Source organism: Mya arenaria, chromosome 11 (assembly GCF_026914265.1).
Source record: "Mya arenaria isolate MELC-2E11 chromosome 11, ASM2691426v1".
Lineage (NCBI taxonomy): Eukaryota > Metazoa > Mollusca > Bivalvia > Myida > Myidae > Mya > Mya arenaria.
This window is the reverse complement of record NC_069132.1, coordinates 65,729,158-65,740,851: the sequence shown is the minus strand read 5'-3', so window position 1 is coordinate 65,740,851 and position 11,694 is coordinate 65,729,158.

Below are 11,694 nucleotides of genomic sequence, written 5' to 3'. Positions count from 1 at the left end.
TCCGGAGTATAGCTTGAAAAGTACTGGATGAATTCATTGGAACTTCATACAATGGTAAAGCACAATGGGAGGAAGTGCAGTGTTCAAGAACCACAACTCTACCTTGGCTAATTACTGAGTTATTGACCTTTATTTTATTTTTTTGCTGTCAATATTTTTCCAGACATTAACTTGCAAACTACTTGATGGAATTTATTAAAACTTAATACAATGGTATTAAGCACAATGAGAGGAAGTGCAGTGCACAAGAACCATAACTCTATTTCAGCTAATTACAGAGTAACTGCCCTTTGTTACTTTTTTCTTGTCCGAGGCATATCTTGAAAACTATTGGATGGAATTGAATAAAACTTCATACAGTGATCTAGGTTGGCGCCAGGAAAAAAAAGCAGTAGCCAAATTGAATAGTCAGAAGTCATTAATGGTGTGGGTGCGGGAGGGTGGCCCCTCCCGTTGAAGAAAAAATCAGTATATGTTGTGTTAATAGTGCAATTTCCTGTATTTTCAGCAATTTTAAGCACGGATTTCAAATAGAAAATTCTTTGTTTTAAGAAATAAAACGGCAAAAAAACAACAGAAAATAATATAAATTTATTTTGCAAAGACAATAAATCAGCATGAATCAAAAACAAGTACATAAATATCATAATTCATATATACTAGAACACTATCACTATCACGATCAACACATCAGTTTTATTATTGACATTTTTACTTAAAGAATGTGTTGATCTTCCTCTGGTGGATGCCCATAAGTCGAAGGCCTTGCAGAAGTTGAAGTCCTTCATGTGGTCAAGATCTGGTGTGTCAACTGTTATCAGTGTGTGTATACCACGTGATAAATTGCGTCATAAATGCTACGTCGGAATGCAATATTTTGCTTCGATTGAAGACTTAACACAATGATAACTTTTCATTTTCATTTTAAATGAAACATAGCGCAGTCTATGCAGCTTACGGAGCTCCGCCTTCGGTCTTTTACCAAATTTTGATTGAGAGTTTAGTTTCTTATAACACTTTTACAAGTCTTTATTTTAAGCAAAATATTGCCTTCCGACGTAGCATATATGACGTAATATATCACGTGGTATACACACACTGGTTATTGTCATTAGAGTATTTACACTGTCTGGGTTGAGTCTATTTCGGGGTTTGGTTTTAATTAAGTTATACTTGCTGAAACCTTTTTCACAGTCAGCAGTGGAGAGTGGCAGAGTGATGGCAATCTTCATGATCTTGCAGAGGTTAGGGTAAGATGCCACCAGTGTTTTGCTTGTGAGCAGTCTCTGCCATGTTGGAGAATGTCATAGTCCGGTGGTTCTTGTCCATGTGGTGTTTGAATAAGGACCACTCACACTTGAGGTGTTTCTCACTCACTGTCATTGGCGATTGTTGATTGGTATTGCTGGGGCCATAATGCTTTCCCAGCTGATGGATCTGTTGGTCTCCATAGGTGGCTAAGTCTGTGGAATTTTGTGGCAGATTCTCTGGGTTCAACACTGCAAAGTTTTAAATTATGCCATTGTCGGTGAACCTGGCCTTTAGATTTTCGGTGACGTGATTGATATACATGCTGCGGATGTTTTCACTGGCATCTATTTCCTTATTTGAACATTTGATGAAGTTCTTGTGGCCATCATCTCCAAAGTCAAACCCATTCTGGTACCCGTCAGGTAGGGGCCAGGGGTTGTTGTCATCTCCTGAAGGGACCGCAGAGTGGCTTCCAGAGTGAAGGTCTGCTGGGTCAGGTTGACACATGTCATCTGGAAGACCAAACTCAATGTACATAACTTTGACAGCACATCTCGAAGCATGTACAACATTGCCAAGAACTTGTAGTTGCTGATAAAATTCAGCAAGCCAACAGCCACTGGGTCACTGTCCTCAGCTACCTCCATCTCAAGGCACATAAGGAGAGCGTCATAGTTGATGATGACAGCATCAACAGCTCCTTCAAATGAGAGCCAGTGTGTATGAAATGTCTGCTTAAATTTTCTTTCGGCCATGTCATACACATCCTGAATTTTTATCCCCCGCCTATGAAATAGGGAGGGGGATATTGAAATGGCGTCCGTCCGTCCGTCCATCCGTCCGTCCTTCCTTCTTTCCGTCCGTCCTTCCTTCCATCCGTCACCTGCGTTTTCTCAGTAACTAGCTGGTATAATTTCATGAAACTTAAAATAAATATGAACCACTATACTGGAATGATGCCCGTCCAAAAAAAAATTTGATTGGTCAATTGTCCTTGGAGTTATTGCCCTTGATTTTTTGAAAAATGCACATTCACAGCCATTTCTCAGTCACTAGCTGGCAGAATTTCATGAAACTTAAACTAAATATGAATTACTATACTGAGATGATGCCTATTCATATTTTTTTTTGGATTGGTCAATTGTACTTGGAGTTATTGCCCTTGATTTTTTGAAAAACTCTCATTTACAGCCATTTCTCAGTAACTAGTTGGTAGAATTTCATGACACTTGGAATAAATAAGAACCAACATACTGTGATGATGCCTGTCTATTTTTCTTTTGGATTGGTCAATTTTCCTTAGAGTTATTGCCCTTGATTTATTAAAAAATCATTGTTTGCGATATTTTATAATTTGGCTAAAAAAAATCTCAGAAAGAATAAGATAAGCACATTGGTTTATCATAAACCAATGTGCTTATCTTATTCTTTCTGAGATTTTTTTTAACCTTCAAGCACAAACAAGCCATCAAGCACAAACGTTGGCGGGGATATCTTTTCACTGAAAATGCTTGTTCTTAGCCTAGACTGATGTTTTGGTGAATATTTGTAATATTTAAAGATGGTATTAATCACTGTCCGCTAGTCAGGGCCAGTCTATGTGCTATGCAATGGATGCTCAGAAGATTGGGATTTCTTATTTCAGGAGTGTTGTTAAGCCTCCACATACACCTGTCAGCACGCTCGCACTGTCAGTAGTGATGCAGCACATGTTTTCAAGGTTTACACCCCTTGACTCTAAAACACTGCTTAACGTCTCACATAGTCCGGCAGCATTACATTCATCCCCATTTATTTCCGATACTTCAAAGAATTTTGTTTCAGCCCTGCCACGTTTTGCATAACGCACATATACAACAAGAGTCTTTTCATTAGACACATCCGTAGACTCATCGCACATCATGGCGTACATGCCGCTGTCTCTTATGTCGTCGATCAGCTGTTGTCGTACTACGTCCCTCATGGCTTCCTGCATCTCCTTCACGCTCTCGTGGTGCTCATATGGTAGGGTGTTGTCAGATTTCACCGCTGGCTGGAATTTGGAGACGTTGTGGTGGATGATTAACTTATTTAAATCGCTGATAGCGCTCGATGCGTCGTTCCATTTAGCCAGGTAGTAGAGATTCTGCATTATTCCCTCCACAAGATCATGCTCCGTCTCGGCGGTTCGAACTGCAGCAACATCCATGCTTCCACTGGTTTCCTGCGCGGCAAGGGCAAACTTGTGGTCTGAAGTCAAGGCATGTTAACGAATGGCGTCGGCTTTCATCTTGTCGCATCCTGTGGTCATACGTTCGCCCAACCGGCTCTTTCGCATGCTATGCAGAACAGTAGTTGTAATGTTGAATCAAACTGGACAAACGGATATGTCTGCAACCAAGTTGACTTGAAGTTTCTGGCGTTGCAGTTTCGTGATGCAGTTAGTTTGTTGGGCGCTGCCAGTGATGATGAGCTTTGCTTTGTTGGTAGAGGCATAGTGGTGCTGATACCACGGAGTCATCAACGGCAGAAGGGGTGCATAGTGTGGCGTCCTGAAAATACATGTACATCATTTTGAATACGTATTTATTTGAAGAAACTTGACCCACATTACTATTGCCGAACGACAACACAGCTTATTCTAAACAAATTTACTTTATAAAAACGCTAAATTGTAAAATGCGTCATACAATGAGTATTATTAGTGTACAAATTAAAGATGCACTCTTACTCCCAAACTTAAGATTTCCCACAATTAATAATAATGTGTAAATATTCCAAAGAATAAATGTCGAAAACAATGGTTCTTATAAAGGGTACCGAGTTTAATTTATGAATGAAATGAGCATAAAACACGGTATTTCTACCTGATGAGACTATAGTAGACAACAGTAAATCTTTTAGCATTCACCAAGCATGCATTTAGTATTTTTGCGCTTTCTGTTATTAAAAAAACTGTTACAAACGTGTTGTCAGTAATCAATATACATGCGTATGTATTGCCTTTGAATAAGAGTGTCACTTTAATTAATCGTCGAACGAAAAAAACAGGTACCTTTTGCGCATCAGCTTCCTTCTGTTTCTTTAGAGGAGTACAGAATGCAAAAGTGTTTGTTGGCGACCAGAATCGCATTCTGCTTTTCTTTTCTTAAGATTTTTGTACATGTTGATCTCGTATTTTATCTTTGAAAGTCAAAGAAGTATTTTTCATAACTATATACTGCGCACAGTATTGTCTTAATTGGCACTTTAATACCTGTGAAAAAAAGCTATGATAACTCACTTAATTAGATACATACTATATCAAAGCACTGAAAGTGCTGATGGACGGTGACATTGTTCGGTCTGCAGAACTAAGTCCTTCCTCTTATAAACACAGAAAATCATCGGAACCTAATCTTGAATAAAGAAGCATAATTTGAACACTTTTAAGTGAGGACAATTAGACAATGCTTCAAACCAAATATCTGAGCTTGATATTTATTTTCCAAACATAATTATTCATCTTAATGCTGTAGCTTTGAAAAGTTGATGAAAATGTCACCTGGCAATATCATCGTTAATGTTTGTTTGCAGAACTACTTCATAGTCAATCTTTCATTCCAGTTGCATAACAAATACGCCAAAAGGACACAATCAAGATAACTGAAGCATAACATTAACAGATGTTTTTTAAAACAGTATACATGGTCCAAAGTTCAATGTTGTACTCAAAATTAAAAATGTAGGCCTTAGCTGAAGCAACTGTGCACAAGATGATCAATTTGCAAGAAAAACAATTGTCGAAAACTGACATAAACTTGGTATTAATGTGTAGAATGCATTGAATCCTACTAACTGAAGTACCACATAGTTTACAATTTATTTTAGCTAAGCAGTGATTTTGTATTTTTCCATTAAAAATATTACTGAGTATGTCTACGAAGGTATATAGCTTAAATATACCACCGGTTTGGAGTAAGCCTTTGTAACACAGTGGATACAACACTGGACTGCTACCAAAAATGAAAAACAACACCAACGCATATATAATTACACTTTATTGATGACATTATATCAAAGACAACCCGCATATTTATTGAAAGTCGCGAAATTCCCATCAGAACAGGTTGATGAAAGTTGTTATGTGCCGACGTCAGTCTGTCGCACGTGGATTATTTTTACACCCAGGATATTCGTACAGCGATTGGCGATTGCATTCAAAGGACAGTGAAAGCTCCTCCTGCCTACTATTTTTAGCAAGGGAATGCTCGCCACGTGATTTCAGTGGCGCGTGTTATTATTCTTTTCTGCAATTCACATGATGACCATGTGTTTATCGGATTAATAAATGGAAAGCGTGCTGCAGTCATTGCACGCATGGCTAATTATGGCCTCGGGTAAGATAATTATCAACAGAGGCCTGCTGATTTACGTTGACACCTGTGACATTTGTGACGTAATACCGTAATACGATAATCAAAGTTATATTTAAGATATAATTAAGATTTAATTAAATGTATATGTGTCTACATACTGTATGTTTAGTAATGTAGGGCATATTTGATTGCCATTTGAATATGGAGGTGGTTGACAGCCTACCTGGTACAAATGTACAAAATGGTCATGTTAATTACAAAAACGTGTATTCCTTGGGTTGTAAAGCTGTCATATTTATATAACAAAGTAGTATAAGAGAGATGATTTTGGATGTAAAAACAGAGGGGTTAGGCAAGGCAAGGAAAGCGGCCTTGGGTCCTTAATGGACGGCAGTTAGGATGCGGGATTACCTTAAATGTCATGCTGTATTTAGAACTTGTTATTATACTAAGAAAGAACATGGAACAATAAAGAACTGACATTCGAACGGTTGTTGTTTAATAACTTAAAGACTTCCAACAAGTTAAGTGAACAGTATCATTACGTGACACATTGGGTCATAAAAGTGATGGAAATCATGAAAAGCACGGTTTTGAACTAGATTTTAAGGCAAAACTTGCAAAAAATTGATTTTAGTCGCCCTCTCGAATATTTAATCGCCAATTGCGATTTTGGCGATCAATAACGCTATAACATAGGGTGATAGATCATAATGAGAGGGAATGCAGTGTACAGTAACCCAATTCTATTTCAGCTAATTACAGAGTTACTGCCCTTTGTTACTTTTTTTGTCCGGAGCATAACTTGAAAACTATATATTGGATGGAATTTAATAAAACTTCATACAGTGATAGCTCATAATAAGAGGGAGTGCAGTGTACAGGAACCGCAATTCTATTTCAGCTAATTACAGAGTTACTGCCCTTTGTTACTTTTTCTTTTCCGGAGCATATCTTGAAAACTATTGGATGGAATTTAATAAAACTCCATACAGTGATAGATCATAATGAGAGGAAGTGTAGTGTACAGGAACTGCAATTCTATTTCAGCCAATTACAGAGTTATTGCCGTTTGTTACTTTTTTTTGTCCAGAACATAACTTGAAAAATACCGGATGGAATGTAATAACACTTTATACAATGGTACAGCACAATGAGAAGGAGTTCAGTGTACATGAATCACTACACTATTTTAGCAAATTACAGAGTTATTGCCTTTTCTGTGTTTTTTTGTCAAACTTTTGTCTGGACAGTTACTTGAAAACTACTAGATGGAATAGCATAAAACTTCATACAATGATAAATCATAATGAGAGGCGGCGTTCTGGGGTATTAATCACCTTCAGTGATAGCTCTAGTTTGGAAAAAATCTGATGAACAAGTTATCAATTTGGTGTGGCCTAATGCTTGAAACAGCTTTATTAAGTGGTCCACTTCCATGGTTGTTCAAATTATGCCCCTTGGGTCAAAACTGGCAGTGCCCCCGGGTCACAAGTTTCCTAGAGACTCATTTAAGAAATATTTTCAAAATCTTCTTGTTTCAAACCACAATGCCCATACCTTTGTTGTGGAGCATCATATGATGACCGTCTAGCAAAACATTTGAAATTATGCCACTTGGGCAAAAGCTTGTCCCCGACCTTCTTGACTTACTTTTTAATTGTTAAAGCTACAGCAATGAAATTTTGACCATGAGTACAGTTTTGAAAGCAAATATTATTTACCCTTAGATTACCTTTACTTGGCACATATTAAAATAGTTCCTGCAACTTTTAAATCTGCTTACAACACTTTCTGTCCTCATATGTTGAACATGCAGCATTTTTTAGCTAACCCAAACACAAAAAGTGAACTATATATTTGTTGCCTATTACTCATACATACATGCTCTGGATTGAAAATGACCACAAGAGCCATGCCAGTAGAGCATAGGCCCTCTTGGGCCTCTTGTTTATATATAGTTTGCATGCACTGTGCTGTTTGTGGAGTTTTGTGCTGTTCTTCTATGTTTCTTGTTTGTGATTTTATGTTCTATGTCTTTGGCGTTTACCCTGTGCCATTAAACCGGGTTTATGTTTAAACTTTTTGCTACTGAGCTTGTTTCTGCAGCTTTTTGCATAAATATTACAAAATAAATCATGTAAGAATATGTAATATTTTGCACATATCAGTAAAACACATGTATAAAACACGGATGACAGGGAAAACTCTTATGTATTTGAAAACTCCTTTAAGTTTCTTGTCCTCATTGGAGCGATCTTGCATAATAATTATATTAATCAGATATGACAGGTCGGGAATTCAAATATACAATACATAATTAATGCAGTACGGCCTGCACTGTTAGCTAAATAAGCTATTATGGACGAACTATACCCAGTACCATTGTATGTAAGATGGAAGGACATATGTGCTATCATTATCCGTTAATATATACCTCAGATTTTGCAAAAGTATATTAGCATTCATACTTCCTGGTACGCTGAGTCATTTTTAGCTTGACTATTCGAAGATTAAGGAGAGCTATCCCAGTCACCCCAGTGTTGGCGTCGGTGAAACCACTTATGTTAACGTTAGCGTACCACCTCAAATATTTTCAAAGTCCATTTACATCTGGCTTTGAAACTTTGCACACTTGTTCACCATCATGCCCCACACCTGTACACAGGAGGAGGTAACTCTATCAAGCATTTGGACAAAACTATGCCCCTTTTTATGCCCCCGAAGGTGGGCATATTAAAATCGCACCGTCCGTCCGTCCGTCCGGCTCTGTAACTTTCCCTTGTATGGACAGATTTTAAAATAACTTGCCACATGTGTTCCACATACCAAGACGACGTGTCGCGTGCAAGACTCGTGTCCCTACCTCAAAGGTTAAGGTCACACTTAGTGTTTATTCACAATGGAGTGCTGCATATAAGGACATAGAGTATAGGTTGTTGTGTCCGGGCTGTAACTTCCTCTTGTATGGACAGATTTTAAAATAACTTGCCACATGTGTACCACTTACCAAGATGACGTGTCGCGTGCAAGACCCGTGTCCCTACCTCAAAGGTCAAGGTCACACTTAGTGTTTATTTGCAATGGAGTGCTGCATATAAGGACATAGAGTATAGGTTGTCTTGTCCGGGCTGTAACTTTCTCTTGTATGGACAGATTTTAAAATAACTTGCCACATGTGTTCCACATACCAAGACGACGTGTCGCGTGCAAGACCCGTGTCCCTACCTCAAAGGTCAAGGTCACACTTAGTGTTTATTCACAATAGATTGCTGCATATAAGGACATAGAGTATAGGTTGCCGTGTCCGGGCTGTAACTTTCCCTTGTATGGACAGATTTTATAATAACTTGCCAAATGTGTTCCACATACCAAGAGGACGTGTCGCGTGCAAAACCCGTGTCCCTACCTCAGAGGTCAAGGTCACACTTAGTGTTTATTCACAATGGAGTGCTGCATATAAGGACATAGAGTATAGGTTGTCGTGTCCGGGCTGTAACTTTCTCTTGTATGGACAGATTTTAAAATAACTTGCCACATGTGTTCCACATACCAAGACGACGTGTCGCGTGCAAGACCCGTGTCCCTACCTCAAAGGTCAAGGTCACACTTAGTGTTTATTTACAATGGAGTGCTGCATATAAGGACATAGAGTATAGGTTGTCGTGTCCGGGCTGTAACTTTCCCTTGTATGGACAGATTTTAAAATAACTTGCCACATGTGTTCCACATACCAAGACGACGTGTCGCGTGCAAGACCCGTGTCCCTGCCTCAAAGGTCAAGGTCACACTAAGTGTTTATTCACAATGGATTGCTGCATATAAGGACATAGAGTATAGGTTGTCTTGTCTGGGCTGTAACTTTCTCTTGTATGGACAGATTTTAAAATAACTTGCCACATGTGTTCCACATACGAAGACGACGTGTCGCGCACAAGACCCATGTCCCTGCCTCAAAGGTCAAGGTCACACACTATATAGTGTTTATTCACAATGGAATGCTGCATATAAGGACATAGAGTATAGGTTGCCGTGTCCGAGCTGTAACTTTCCCTTGTATGGACAGATTTTAAAATAACTTGCCACATGTGTTCCACATACCAAGACGACGTGTCGCGTGCAAGACCCGTGTCCCTACCTCAAAGGTCAAGGTCACACTTAGTGGTTATACACAATGGAGTGTTGCATATAAGGACATAGAGTATAGGTTGTCGTGTCCGGGCTGTAACTTTCTCTTGTATGGACAGATTTTAAAATAACTTGCCACGTGTGTTCCACATACCAAGACGACGTGTCGCGTGCAAGACCCGTGTCCCTGCCTCAAAGGTCAAGGTCACACATAGTGTTTATTCACAATGGAATGCTGCATATAAGGACATAGAGTATAGGTTGTCGTGTCCGGGCTGTAACTTTCCCTTGTATGGACAGATTTTAAAATAACTTGCCACATGTGTTCCACATACCAAGACGACGTGTCGCGTGCAAGACCCGTGTCCCTGCCTCAAAGGTCAAGGTCACACTTAGTGTTTATTCACAATGGAGTGCTGCATATAAGGACATAGAGTATAGGTTGTCGTGTCAGGGCTGTTACTTTCCCTTGTATGGACAGATTTTAAAATCACTTGCTACATGTGTTCCACATACGAAGACGACGTGTCGTGTGCAAGACCCATGTCCCTACCTCTAAGGTGAAAGATACACTAATTGTTTATTCACAAGGGAATTTTGAATATAAGGACATAACAGTGTAGGTTGTCAAGTATGGGTGGTATTTTTTATGTTCAGAGGCAATTTAAAATAACTTGCCATATGTATTTGACATGTAAAGGCAAGATCAACTTTTCATGTACTGACCTTGTTCGTAGGTCAATGTCACATTCGGGGGCATTCGTCACATACTGTGACAGCTCTTGTTCTACTTAGAATTTACATTAAAGTTTGCGTACCACCACAATTATTCTCAAAGTCCGTTTACATCTGGTTTTGAAACTTTGCACGCTTGTTCACCATCATGCCCCACACCTGTACACAGGAGGAGGTAACTCTATCAAGCATTTGGACAAAATTATGCCCCTTTTTCGACTTAAAATTTACGTTAAAGTTTGCCTACCACCTCAAATATTTTCCAATTCAATTTATGTAAATATCTCAGCACATCATGTATTGAATTAAAATCTAACCTAACAGTGATCCATGCATGTTTCGCCAAAAATTTTCAATCCATACACTGAAAAGCGGCGGAATAGTCGAGCGCGCTGTCTCTGTGAAAGCTCTTGTTCTCTGCATTGCTATGTATTTGTAAGTTAAAAAAAATATCCACCCTTGCATATGTAAATCATATGATTATGAACATTCTAATGATTCTTATTTCCATATAGTGCTGTTGCGGCTTATTGGATTAAATATATACATTGTCAATATTTTGTTACACTCTCTTTGTTTAGGCTAAACTGATCTGAATTGAAACAGTATTTTCTATACTACAATTGTGCTCACATTATCTTAAAATTGGAATTCGGATTAATGGTACTGGGGGTTTAAACTTATTAAGTGTGCACACACCTCACACTTATCCCAAAGATTCAGAAGTAGAAACATAAAAGGTAAATCTTATCCAAGTATGCATTACATTGAGGAATCTTAAATACAAACCAATCATAAAAAATAATAAAGGGTAACCCCAAGTTATTTTATGATAAGGGATCCCAACTCTATATGCAGAAGAAAGGAATACAATTCAAAGTAACTTATAGCAAAGGTTTTTATATAAGATATCTGCTGAATGCTGTCAGAAGATTAACCCGGTCCGTATTAAAAATGGTGTCTGCTGGGAATCCAATAACATACCGCCCGACTGATATTGACCGATATTGACTTGGTTGTTATTACTTGTTAATTTTGGTTTAATTACTCGTCTGGCAAGACTGGTTTTCGGACACTTTAAAAACAAGATATTTCTTTGCCCGGTTAAGCAATAAAAGCGTTACTTTATACAATACTTAATGTGAAAAACTAAGAAACAAGCTCAGAAGCCAAACGTTTATACATAAACCCTGTTTAGTGGCACAGGGTAAACGTAAAGTGCTTTCGCATCGGAATGTTATGA